This window comes from Staurois parvus, unplaced genomic scaffold (assembly GCF_062004578.1).
Source record: "Staurois parvus isolate SC_StPar_1 unplaced genomic scaffold, SC_StPar_1.0 ptg000686l, whole genome shotgun sequence".
In the NCBI taxonomy this organism is placed as follows: domain Eukaryota; kingdom Metazoa; phylum Chordata; class Amphibia; order Anura; family Ranidae; genus Staurois; species Staurois parvus.
This window is the reverse complement of record NW_028318482.1, coordinates 501,506-515,418: the sequence shown is the minus strand read 5'-3', so window position 1 is coordinate 515,418 and position 13,913 is coordinate 501,506. Positions and strand designations below refer to the sequence as shown.

The window sequence follows — 13,913 nt, the reverse complement described above, 5'->3', positions numbered from 1 at the left end:
ATCAGTCTGGACCTGCTATGAGAGCCATATATTCCCACCACCCTTCCAAGTGCCATATGCACTGAAATTAGACACTTGTACAGATCTCAACAGCACACATAGGGGGAGATTTACTAAAACTGGAGAGTGCAAGATCAGGTGTAGCTCTGCATAGAAAAAGCCAAATTGCAGACTTTAAAAAAGGCACTGTAACAAAAATATCATTAAAAATCACTTTATTATTTGAATGTAGATCATTACATAACAATGCATAAAAGGTTATTCCGCTAATACAAGACCCCCAGGGAGGGGTGGAGCATTCTATGCAGATTACAAAACTCGTCAATAATAGTTTAAAATTTATACAAATATACAGTGTTCCGGTAAGGGTATCAAAAGACATAGGTCAGAGGTCAGTAATTATAGTTACTCTGTAGTTACTTGACATGTTTCGCGAGAGTATCGCTTCTTCAGGAGTTACATGAAAAAAAGTTGGCTATAAAAGTATAAGATAATATAACAGCATTCTTAGCAGAACAACCTTTATGCATTGTTATGTAATGGTCTACATTCAAATAATAAAAGTGATTTTAATTACATTTTTGTTGCAGTGCCTTTTTTATTTCCTTTTGGTTTATTATACTAATCACCATTGGACGTGGCACATAGGAGCCCGTTATATGCCCCTACAGTCTGTCACTCTGTGTTGAGTATTGCTCTATGTCTTTACTAGCTCTGCTTAGAAACCAATCAGCTTCCAGCTTTTATTGTCAACACTTAACTGAACAAGGTAAAGTTAGAAGCCTATTGGTTACTATGCACAGCTACACCGGATCCTGTGTGCGGCAGTTTTAGTAAAAACGTTAATGATAGAATGCCGTGAAAATGAAACTAATATTTGTAGATTGCTTTATGCTGTCATTTGTGTAAACCTGCATCCACTGGACACGTACTATCTGTATCCAGGTTTGAAAGCCTGAATGGGGTCATGCAAGTCGCTGTGTAAACCCACGTACAGCCATTCATCACTATGGGTAGCTGTACATAGAAGCCGTGAATCCCTAGCACGTTAATATGCCTATAAAAGCATGTCGCATGTTCAAATGCACCCACGTACGTGAGGCCTCACAGGTCATTTTCCTTAGAAACCATTCACAGCACAATCAGAAAAGTCTTTCTGTAAGCTTACTGTAGAAATGGACAGTTGTGGTCTGTCCGGAACCAGTAGTCTCTCTGCAGAAGTCTGACCCATAGCTCTGCAAGCAGCTAAGCTCAAGCTCCAGGTTGATTTATTAAAAAGAAAAAAAAAAAAAAAAAGTGTAAAAATTGTAAAATTGTTTTTTTTTTTTTTAAACATGTCATACTTACTTGATCTGTGCAATGGTTTAGCACAGAGCAGCCCCAATCCTCCCTCTCGGGTCCCCCGCCGATGATCCTGACTTCTCCCCCCAGCTGAGTGCCCTCAAAAGCAAGTCGCTTGCTATGGAGGCACTCTCATGCATGCTCGCTCCCAAGCCCTGCTCTGTGTGTCCATAGACACAAAGGACATGGCTCAGCCTCGCCCCTTGCTCCCTCATCACTGGCTGTGATTGACAGAAGTTGGAGCCAATGGTTCCTGCTGAGCCGATATCCTGAGCTAATGGAGGAGGGAGAGAGCTGCTGCTCTTGTGCACATCACTGGATCCAGATGGAGTTTAGCTAAGTTTAAGGGGGCTGGGGGGAGGCAGTAGCTTCACACAGGTTTTTTTTTTTTTCTTACCTCCATGCATAGAATGAAGGTAAAAGAAAAAAAAAACCTTCAGTCTTTAGAACCATATTTAAAAGTTCTGCATATATTCAGTGGTTGGTGAGCTCTGCAGAGAGACCACTGCTTTCACCCAGAGCAAGGATTCTTCTCTGTAGTTCGCTGGCAGGGAACTGGCTTCCACTCAGGCTGTTGCTGCTTTCTAACATCTTTCATTTTGCTGTACCTTCAATATATTTAGCCAATTTAAGCTTCAGTTGGATTTTAATGACTCCATAACAGGATTAAATGATTGTTCTTTCTAGCTGCCTGGATTTAAGTTAAGAATAACCACAAAAAAAAAAAAAAAAATAAGGTTTGGAGTCAGACTTCCCAGTCTTGGCTAATCAACACGGTTCCTATTTTCGTGAGCAAGGGATTAAAATAAACATGAAAATCCCAGTAAACACCTCCCATTCAGCCCTGAGAAAAGTTAAACCACAAATCTGCAGCCATAAATCACATGAAAAGTTTTTCTGCTTGGCTTTGACGGATTGTTATGGGTAAAAGCACTGTTGAAAATCAGAACCATATGATTTTAATTCCAGGAATGATAAATTACCACCTCTAAATAACTGCGAATTGCTAGCTAAAAGCCTGTGCGCTCTGCACAAATCACAAAAAAAAAAAAAAAAAAAAAAAAAAAAAAAAGTACAGCTTCCACGTCCTGAAGCCCAAATTGTGTGTATGGCTAAGCCAGGCCAGCGTTTGGGAAACTCATTGTTAGAAATTATTTCACGAGTCAGAGGGGTTTTATTTTTAGCTTTCAAAATTATACTTTGTGTACGAAGCTAAAATTAAGCAACTGGGGAGGCATGAGAAGTAAGAGGACTGGCTTCTATTTTAAACAGCTTATGATATATTGGCATCATTTGGTCTACATAGAGATACATTTGAGTGAAGAGATAGTCTAGACTCTAGCACAATATAAAATACACTTCTCCTGCATTACTCATGTCCCAGATTTGTTACTTTTCATAAATCCGGTGGTTGCCCACTATGACCCCCAGTACACGCTTCATCTATGGTGGTGAAATTAAGGTTAATACTATAACTTAGATTATAAAATCTTTACTTTTACTCAAATTAGTTGATGCAAAAATGAATACACCCCACAACAATAAATAATCCATCTAGTATTTTGTATGACCTCCATGATCTGCAAAGACAGCACCAAGTCTTCTAGTCATGGAATGAACAAGTTGGTGACATATTGCAACATCTATCTTTTTCCATTCTTCAAGAACAACTTCTTTTTACGGCCTGGATGTTGGATGGAGAGTGATGCTGAACTTGAGATAAGACATACTTTCACCCTGTTCTCCTTTAGAAATGCAACTGTGGCCTTAGATGTATGTTTTGGATCATGGTCAAGTTGGAGAAGTGCACGACGACCAAGGGCATGGAATGATGGTAGCATCTTCTCTTTCAATATAGAACAGTACATCTGTGAATTCATGACACCATTTGTGAAATGCAGCTCCCCGACACCAGCAGTACTCATGTCGATATTCTCTTCGCCTTTCTTGTGTAAAGAAATTATTTTCTTTCTCAGGCCTTGTGACATTTCTCTTACATGTGATGACATTGCCGACAGCATGAAAAGGGAGGGGTTCTCTTTATTAAGTAACGCCCTTTTATAATCAACTGTCTGCTGGACACCTGTTTAATGAATAATTAGACTCACCTGTAGTTGAATTTTTGTCAATCGGGATTTTGAGGTTGAAAATTTAGCTTTGCTCCTAAGACTTCCAGTTGGGTGTACTCATTTTTGCAACATGGCCTTGAATGAATTTGTAAAGGAAAATTACTTTGTGTATGCAAATAAACAAATCTTGTTTGCAACCAATGGCCTGCATGTGTGGTTGTATTTTGTAGTAAAGTGTCCCATAGAACATGTTGATTCTGAAAGGAAAGTAAAAGGTTTTCTGACAAATTTGTTGGGGTATACTCAGTTATGCTGAGGTGTGCGTGTGTATAATATACATGTGTAAATATACTTTTTTTTTATATTTATTACATACATATACATTCACATTTTTATTGCTGTATCCCCTATGGATAGATTTATCCTGGTGACCATTGTTGCCACACAAAGCGCAGAGGAATCCAAAATTCTACAGTAGCCACCAGAACCAGAGGCAAGGGTAAATCTTCATCGTCGATGGCTGTTCTTAACAGCATGACCCTTCAGTTTGTAGACATTTCTTCTCACTTCCTGATGCATCTCTGAGACAAAGTTTGATGCTCATTCATACTTGGCGGCCATGGACAGAATTGCCACGATTCAAATTCACATTACAATCATGGCAAAAATGTACCATGTTTGGGTGTCATTCATTCTTAGTGGCACCTCAAACATGTTGCGATTTTGCCAGGAATGTTACGAGACAGAATAGCGCAGCAAAACACCATGAAAAGCTTGTCAACCAAAGAGAAGTAGGAGCTTCTTTTGGGAGATAGCTTTCACAATGCATTTTGCTGCACTTGAAGCAATAGTCTGAAAATATTGACGTAATATTCAAAAGTCTTACCATGTTTGGGGTGCCAGGAAGAACGAATGGCACCCAAACACACTGCACATTTTGCAACCATTTTTTGCATTTCCTACTCTATTTCCCCCCCCCCCCCCCCATCTACTCCATTGAAAAAAAACAAATAAAGAAGGGCAAAGCACATTTCTAGAAGAGAAGTGCTCCTTATATTTCCCCATCATGATGAAAGTGGAGGAATGGCATGAATGAAAACACAATTAATTGGCATTACACTAGAACTGCAAGCTTCATCACACTCCTAGCTTAGCAGAACTCTGTATAAGCCTCATTACACCCTAGCCGCAATACAGTACCCAGAAAAAAAAAAAAATTTAGATAGAGAAAGAATGGTCAAACATTCCCATAGGCACACTCCTAAACCTTGTGGACAGCCTTCCCAGAAGAGATAAAGCCGTTATAGCGGCAAAGGGTGGGCCAACTCAATATTGAACCCTATGGACTAGGATGCCATTAAAAGTTCATGTAAATATATTATATGTACACACACACACGATGTAAAATGTCTACATACCCCTGTTAAAATGTCAGGTTCCTGTGATGTAGAGAAAAAAAAAAAAAAACACACCACACCAATGAGACATAGATAAATCATTTTAGAACTTTTTCCACCTTTAATGTAACCTATAAACTGTACAACTCAGTTGAACAACAAACTGAAATCTTTTAGGTGAAGGGAAGTAAAAATAAAATACGAAATATGGTTGCATAAGTGTGCACACCCTTAAACTAATACTTTGTTGAAGCACCTTTTGATTTTATTACAGCACTCACTCTTTGCGGGTATGAGTTTATCAGCATGGCACATCTTGACTTGGCAATATTTTCCCACTCTTCCTTGCAGAAACACTCCAAATCTGACAGACTGCGAAGGCATCTCCTGTGCACAGCCCACTTCAGATCACCCCACAGATTTTCGATCGGATTCAGGTCTGGGCCAGTCCAAAACTAACCTTCTGGTGAAGCCATTCCTTTGTTGATTTGGATTTATGCTTTGGGTCGTTGTCATGCTGAAAGAAGTTCCTCTTCATGTTCAGCTTTCTAGCAGAAGCCTGAAGGTTTTGTGCCAATATTGACTGGTATTTGGAACTGTTCATAATTCCCTCTACCTTGACTAAGGCCCCAGTCCCAGCTGAAGAAAAGAAAAAAAAAAAAAAAAACAGCCCCAAAAGCAAGATGCTGCCACCACCATGCTTCACTGTGGCTATGGTGTTTTTTTTTTTTGGTGATGAGCAGTGTTTTTGCGCCAAACACATCTTTTGGAATTATGGCCAAAAAGTTCAACCTTGGTTTCATCAGACCATAAACACATTTCCCCACATGCTTTTGGGAGACTTCAGATGTGTTTTTGCAAAATTTAGCCGGGCTTTGATGTTTTTCTTCACAAGCGAAGGCTTCCTTCTTGCCACTCTACCCCATAGCCCAGACATTAAATTTGGGGTTAATCAGAGACACCTGAAATGATGGCAGGTGTGTACTGGCTCCTATTTAACACCATTTTGAATGGGATTGCTTAATTCGGAACACAGCTACATCCCCAGTTATAAGAGGGTGTGCAACCACTTTTAGTTTATGTTTACTCCTCCCCCCAAAAAAAAGATTTCAGTTTGTTTTTCAATTGAGTTGTACAGTTTATAGGTCACATAAAAAAAAAAAAAAGTGAAAAAAGTTCTGAAATCATTCATCTTTGCCTCATTTTATTACATCATAGAACCCCAACATTTTAACAGGAGGGTGTAGAGAGAGATCAATCTCTCCATTTTTTAAACTACTGTAGCCAAGCTGGGAAGAACATGCCAGACAATATTTGATTTCCATTGTAGAAGGATGCCATGAGTGAATTCAGCAATTTTATTTCAAGGAGGGGAGCAGACTCTATCATCTTTGAGTGAGTCTTCAAAACGTTCACCAAAACGTTCACCATCACTCAATAAGAGTGCAACTCTTCCACCTGCCTCTAACAAAGCTGAATTATATCATTATGGCCCATGACATTATCAATCCACCAACCCAAACAGTCTCCTGGGACATGTGATGTGGACCTAAAGGACCAGGGCCAGTCTCGCACATACACAGTAACTTGAGAAAGCCCCATCTGACTCCCATATCCAAGATGGTGGCACTGGAGAGCTGCAGCCCAAGGACGGGTCATCTCCAGGGAAGACAACACTGGACTATAATATTTGCAGCTGCTGTGAAGTTCCCCTTTAACTATCGCTTTGTCAAAAACCTTTATCACCATTATTCACTCTAAAATTACAAATGGGTTTAACAGATTAGCAAGACAGGACTCTTGCCAAAATCTTTCAGAGCTTTTAATAAGAGCTTGCCTTTAGAGGGTATTTCACAATAAAAGTCACATCTGTATGCACTGCTCCTCCAACACAGGAAAGTCAGAATGAATCTCATTTCGTACTATCCAATAAATCATTGCAGCTCATTCATTACAGAGGCCAATCCCTAACAGAAATTCCAGCAATACTTGTTGTGGGAAAGAGGTATGTTCCTAGGAATTAAAATAACTCTGGCTCCAAAACTATGAGGGAAAAACAAAAAACACACACCACGACCACACAGAGAATGCAGAGAAATATTTCATGGTGACCATTATATACCCAATCTGAACATGCAGAGGAACTACAGCATCTCTTCAAGGTTTATGTCTGCTTTGTTCATCCTTCTTGTTGGGAAGTTCGATTTGTCTCGGGGACCAGTCACTGGCAGAGAACTACATGGGAAAATTATACAGTTGTTGCTAGAAAAGGAACTGGAGGAAACATTGTATTTGAGACGTCTGTTCTGGGGATAACTATAGGAGGTGGGATTGGGGAAGAAGCGGTATAATGAACTCAGTTTCAGTGCTGACCCCACTCTGCAGTCCAGCCTTTGTGATTTTCTCACATTTGCCCATAAATCAAATCCCTTCAGTCAGCACAGGGTGTCAAGATAGGGGGGTTAGCAGGTTGGGATAGGACATCACCACAGCACCCTGCATTCAACTCACAGCATATAGATGCAGGGAAATGCAAGAATACATATGGGGTAGGGGGGGGGGTCTCCCCAAGTGACTGCATTGATTTGTGCCAAAAGGTAGCCTTGGGACCTGGTGTATCATGGAAGGCAGAGGAGGGAGCAACATGCCCCTCATACCTGGGTATTTCTTTTCACTCTCAAGGATTGAAGGAGCTTCAGGGGCAAAAGAGATGTTGTAACGGAACCAACCCAGGCTGCGCTTGAGTACTTCCGTTAGACTACCGCTTCCCCGTCCGAACACCGACAACAGACATCACAGCCTTCCATACAAGATCACACCAGGATGACACCAGTCTTGATGTAAACCAGGAAGTAGACTTATTTATTTGAACACAGATACAAGATATATATACACGCAGGGGCCAATCCCCCCTCCCTGCATAATGACACAGGGCGGGGCAATCTACATTTAGTAACAAGAGACACAGGTATTCAAACTTCACACCAGCAGACAGTCCCATCAGGAGGGAGGGCTGCTGGAGACACCCCCCACTAAGCTAATACACAAACATATACATCCCATAATAGTTTGCTCCCAGGCAAGACACACAATAGAACAATGGGATGCAACCACATGACATTAAACAATCAACAACCCCCCCCACCCCAATATTAGGACAGATCACCCTGTACACCTAACAGGCACAGATTTATTTACACATAAGAGGGATATGGGGAGCTGAGAGAGGGGTCTCCCCACCTCTCCAAAGTGAGCTGGGTTCCATGGGCCCCCCACCCAAAGTGACGCCCGTCACAGATGTAAAAAAGGGCAAGTTGAAAAAAAGAAAAAAGGGCAGGTGGAGGGAGCGACAAGTAAAGTATAACTCTACACCTAAGCAGAAACATTACTTAGAAAGTTCTGTACAGCAACCGAAGAGAAGTGACTAGAACATCTGATCACAAGTCCAGAAACCACCAAATTGCTTGGCCATTACGTCTTAATTAAGTCAGAGCTAGTAGTCCTTTCCTCCATATTTGTTGTGGGATAGTGACTCAAAGTACTGGAGGATCAGTATGAAACCCCGTACCTAGTACTGGCAGAATGTAAAATAAAACAGCCTTTATGCTTCTCTCAAAGGTTTCCTCTGAGGAAGTAAGCTTCAAGTTGTGCATTCATGATAAAACATAAATAAAACCCTCATTATCATAGTGTTTCCTTTACCTTTAATCAAGCCCACAATCTAGATATTCTACTACTTATACAGTGTATGCACTGGAGAGGGACAGACAAAGGGTCAGGAAAGGAAAACCAAGATTTCTATTACAGACAAGCAGAAATTGAGACATGTTTTAGAAGAGATTTGAAAATGCAAGCAATGAAACTACATGTAAAAAACAATAACTAGGTTACATTAAATTTGCGAATAGTACAATCAGTCTAGATGGTGCGGGTGGGGGAATACCCACAAATCACTTCTTAATGGCACCCCCATGCATCGGCACCCTCGCCACGTTTTTGCTTGCACAAAGTCACATGCAGTGTGAACCTAGCCTCACACCTGCAAATGCATCCACATGGATTAGATTTAAAAAGTGGGGGCTCCCGCGATTAGCTGAGGCAGGCAGACCCATTGAAAGCAATGGGAGCCTGCCGCCTTCTCCTTATAATCAAGGCCACTCACATGTAATCAGTCCAGTAAGGATGTACCAATACAGAGTATTTTCATGAGTACTCATGAAAATGCTCCCAATACTGGAAACCGATACCTTGCATTTTGAATTGATGCAAACTGCACAGCAAAGAATAGCATGTAATTTGAACAGGAATGAGGTTCCTATCCAAACCGCATGCAGTTTTCCCACTGCTCCTGTGTGAACCCAGGCTTGTCATAGCCAGAATTCACACAGGAGCAGTGCGGGAAACCTCCCTGCACCAATCCCATGCTGAGCAGAGCGTGGGGATGTATGCCATGGAGGCAGATGCTCTGGAGTCTCAGCTGTAGGAGAGAAAGCTGCAGGTATTTGAAATCCCTGAAGCACTCTCTGCTCTCCTTGCAGGGACGACAGTTTGGCTAGAGGGATTTTTATTGGTCAGCACTGTCCATGTGATGGTACTGAGCAATCAGAAGCCCTCTAGCCTGTACTGTCATCCCTGCTTTCAATAGAGCTGCCCCCTTTTCTCCTCCTACAGCTGAGAATCCAGAGCATCTGCCTCCATGGTATACATCCCCACTCTCCGCTCAGGATGGGATCGGTGAAGGGAGGTTTTCCCTGCGGCTTTCTCTCCTCTCTTTGCAGGGATGACAGTTTGGGCTAGAGGTCTTTTGATTGGTCAGTACCATCACATGGACGGTGCCGACCAGACACCCTCTTGCCTGTACGTTCATCCCTGCAAGGAGAGTAGAGAAGGCCGTGGGGATTTGAAATCCCTGCGGCTTTCTGTCCTCTCCTACAGCTAAGAATCCAGAGCATCTGCCTCCATGGTATACATCCTCATACACACTTCTCTCCCACTCTCCACTGCGGGAAACCTCCCTGCACCACTCCTATGACAAGCCTGGGTTCTCACAGGAGCACTAGGGAAACCGCATGCAACTTGTACAGGAATCACATTCCTGTTCAAATCACATGCCATTCTTTGCGATGCAATTTGCGTCCATACATTTTGTATAGACACAAATCGCACTGCAAACTAAATCGGTACTCATCCAGGGCCAACAACTCATGTCTGATCACTGCATGAGCAGTTACATGCAAGTGGCTGATTAGCTGCAACAGCAAGCAGCCTCCCATTGCTTTCAATAGAGCTGCCCCCTGCAGCTAATCACAGGAACCCCATGGGATTCTTGCATCTAATCAGAGTGCAGGTGTGAATGAATCTTAAAAAAGCACAATATGCAAATAATTACCATTTATTTTTTTTCAAAATACTGTTTTGACTCAGATTTCTTGCAGCTACTTCTTGCCCAGAAATGGCCGCAGAAGCCAGGAGAACATTTGTTGGGTAAGGTACTGGCATTGGATGAGAAGACCATTGGCTCCCAATCAGCGGTTCAATCCACTCCAATGGAGTTCTGTAGTGTTAAGATCAGGAGTTTGCTCAGGTCACTTGAGTTCCAGTAAGTTAAACAAATACTGTCTTTATAGGCCAGGCTTGTTGCACAGGGGCACAGCCATGCTACAACAGAAAAGGGCCTTCCAAAACCATTACCATGAGGTTAGATGCTCACAATTGTCTAAAAAGGTATTTGCATGACAGCTTAAACCGAAACAGCCAAACTCAATTTAGAGAGGTTTCCATCTTCTTTTTTCCATATAGATGTGATGGCCAAGTGTCCACAAACTTCTGGCCATATCGTGTACTTTACCTAATTTGATAACTGCAACAAAGTGATACATCTGGTTATGAATGAGTCCTAATGTCTTTGTCTGGACATCTTCAAAACAGAAATAAATAGGCTTAAAAACTCAAAATGTGTGGGTTTTTTTTTTTATTATTATTATTATATATAAAGCTCAATGGTTTTTGTTTTTTAAATGATTTTAGTGCTTACAGCTGAACGCCAGGCACAAGGACTTTTACTATATTTCTCAGTCAGTCACAAAAGGATATGAAATCTACCGTATTTTTCGCTCCATAAGACGCACCGGACCATAAGACGCACCTAGGTTTTAGAGGTAGAAAACAGGAAAAAAAAATAAATTCTGAACTAATGGACTGCAGACATAGTACGGGGGGATGACCAGAGACTGCGGACAGTACGGGGGGATGACCAGAGACTGCGGACAGTACGGGGGGATGACCAGAGACTGCGGACAGTACAGGAGATGAATGTTGACCTTTGGGGAGGGGGAGCAGGTACCTGAATTTGACAGGTACCCGCTCTTACTTCCGCGCAGTTGTTCTTTGACCTTACCTGTTCCTCTATCCAGCCGCGCGCTGTCTTCCCGGCTTCTGTAGTGTGGGCGCTCGGCATGACAGCCGGGTACCCAGTGCGCATGAGCGAGAAGCACTTGCGCTTTGTGATTGGTCCGGCGGCTTCTGGGATCTGTCATGTGTCCCAGGTACCGCCTTACCATTCACAAAAAGCACCGCTTCTTGCGCTTGCGCACTTGGCACCCGGCTGTCAAGCCCAGCGCCCACACTACAGAAGCTGGGAAGACAGCGTGCAGCTGGATACAGAAACAGGTAAGGTCAAAGAACAACTCCGCGGAAGAGCGGTACCTGTCAAATTCAGTTACCTGCTCCCCACCTTCCCAAAGGTCAGCAGTCATCTCCTGTACTGTCCGCAGTCTCTGGTCATCCCCCTGTACTGTCCGCAGTCCTGAGCGGCCGGCCCGATATTCTGACACGGCGGCGGTGCAAAATACCGGACCGGCCGCTCCATAAGACGCACTGACATTTTCCCCCCTTTTTTTGGGGGAAAAAAAAAAAAAAAAAAAGTGTGTCTTATGGAGCGAAAAATACGGTACTTTGTTTGCACCAAAACTCCTTTGCAAACCAGTATTTTACCTTGTAAAGTAGTAGTGGCACCATCAATATGCTGCATATAGTCTGTGCAGAAAGCAGAATTGTGGGGGGGGTCCAGCAGGTTTCACCCACTACAGGATGCCTGTAGAAAATTACAGGAGGGGGTGGAGACAAGACCAGTCACCCTGCACAAGGAGAGTGAGCAGCAGTGACTTGTCTAAAGCTAAAGCACAGAGGCAAAGTTTCACACTGGATTACTGCACATATTTGGAAGAAATAAACAAAAGGACACCAAAATTCAAGTAATAATACACACGGCAAATGTATTTCGACAATACTTGCTTAGCCCAAAGTTCAGATACAATTTCTTACATGAAACTGCCATCCCTTGTCATCAGGCAACATCCCAGTTCTTTTTCTAGGTTGTAGTGAGCCCACGAAACTCCCAGTGAAGTGGACACTGCCTATTGACTGTCAAAAGGGTTCCTAGAGGGTCTACTAGTTCTAGAACAGTAGTGTCATGATGTACAGGGCAGCAACAAGACCAGGTGACTGTACAGAGAGCAGTAGGCAGTCAGTGGTCTAAGTTAGCAGAAGATGCACCAAAGCAGGTCATATAGCATTGGATTCAGGTATGTAATTGAGTGCCGTTTTGTTACATCCCACCCAAAAAAAAAAATTCATGCAGAATAGCTAGGAATGGGTGGTCAAAACAGCATTTTGAAGTTTTCAGGGTTTTATTTTTTTGCCTAGACTTCAGCTTTAATATTCTATAGAACGAAGGGAAAAACCCTTCTAATGATCTTTTGCTGAATCCTTTGTTCTGGAGAATTACTTACAACTTTGTACAAAACAATTGGCATTGCCCAGGCAAGCAATTCATAAACTATTTTCCAAACAATTCCATTCCAGCGAAGAAAAGGTCGAGCGAGTCTGCAGGAAATCAATATGTACTCATTTTAGCGTTTTATTCGTTGGTGTACTGGAGCCAGCCAAATCTATCCCACTTGTCGAGGCAGGCTCATTTAGTAGAAATTTGCTACATTAAAAACAAAGAGCTCTTTGTAGAGGAGATTTCATTCACAACACAGCCCCTCACATGTTCCACGCAAGCTGCAGACACAGAAAGCATCACTAAATTCCCATTCAACAGCGGATGCAACTGAAGCGCATAAGAAACAATTCAGGAGTTAGGGGTGGATGGGTGATGACAAATTACTCTTCTTGATGTCGCATTAAAAGCATTTTATTTACACAGTTCATTTTAGTCCAGAATTAGAAACCTGCGCAGAGTAGACTGCAAAACTGTAAATAAAATAAAGAGATAGACAAATCTAAGGCAGAAAAGTGTTGAGTTTGCTCCAGAACACACTTGTCTCTCTACATCTGGATTTTCATGTGTTGAAGAATGCTTGATCTGTGGCAATTGAGTAATGACACTTCTAGACCAGCACTGGGATAAAAGTTATATTTAAAGAGGAGTTCCACCTAAAAAAAAAATAAATAAAAACTGTAGCTGATGACTTTTACAATACAGCCACTTACCTTTCCCTCAGTCCAGTGGTGTATTCACCACTGCTGGTTTCACCGGCCGTCTTTTCTCCCTGGTGCCGGCATCTTCAGTGTGGGCACCTGGCTGTGAAAGCTTGCAGCTTCACAGCCGGGTGTCCACGAGCATGCGCGAGAAGCGCTGCGCTTTGTGAATGGCCCCGTAGTCTTCTGGGACCTGTCACGTGTCCCAGAAGACTACGGGGAGGAAGAGGACAACTTCTGCTTCCCATCGCCTAGGCAATCGCAGTGGATGTGGGAGCGGGTACCTGTCAAATTTGGGTACCCACTCCCCAAAGTTGCCAATCCTTAATGGGGAGCAGGAGACAAAGGCTTAAAGTGGAACTTCCCTTTTTGGGTGGAGCTCCGCTTTAAGAGCAGATTAAAAAAAAAAAAAAAAAAAAAAAAAGTTTATATTTAAAGCTGAACATCAGAAAACCTGAGAATCCTCCCTATGCAGTGGGGCTGTGCCTGAAAAAATTAGATTTACTTACCTGATCCACCTCTTCTCTGATTCTAGACTGGTCCCTGCATCATCCTCTCCACCATGCTCCAGTGGTCTAAGGTCTTGATGTCATCAAGATGCAGGGCCTAAAGACATGCTCGA

General features: G+C 42.5%; 1 protein-coding gene across 1 annotated transcript in view; it reads right to left on the bottom strand.

Moving 5' to 3' along the window:
- Positions 1-13,913, bottom strand: part of LOC149447428 (uncharacterized) — a 123,031-nt gene that overhangs the window by 90,630 nt on the left and 18,488 nt on the right. The window lies entirely within an intron of this gene.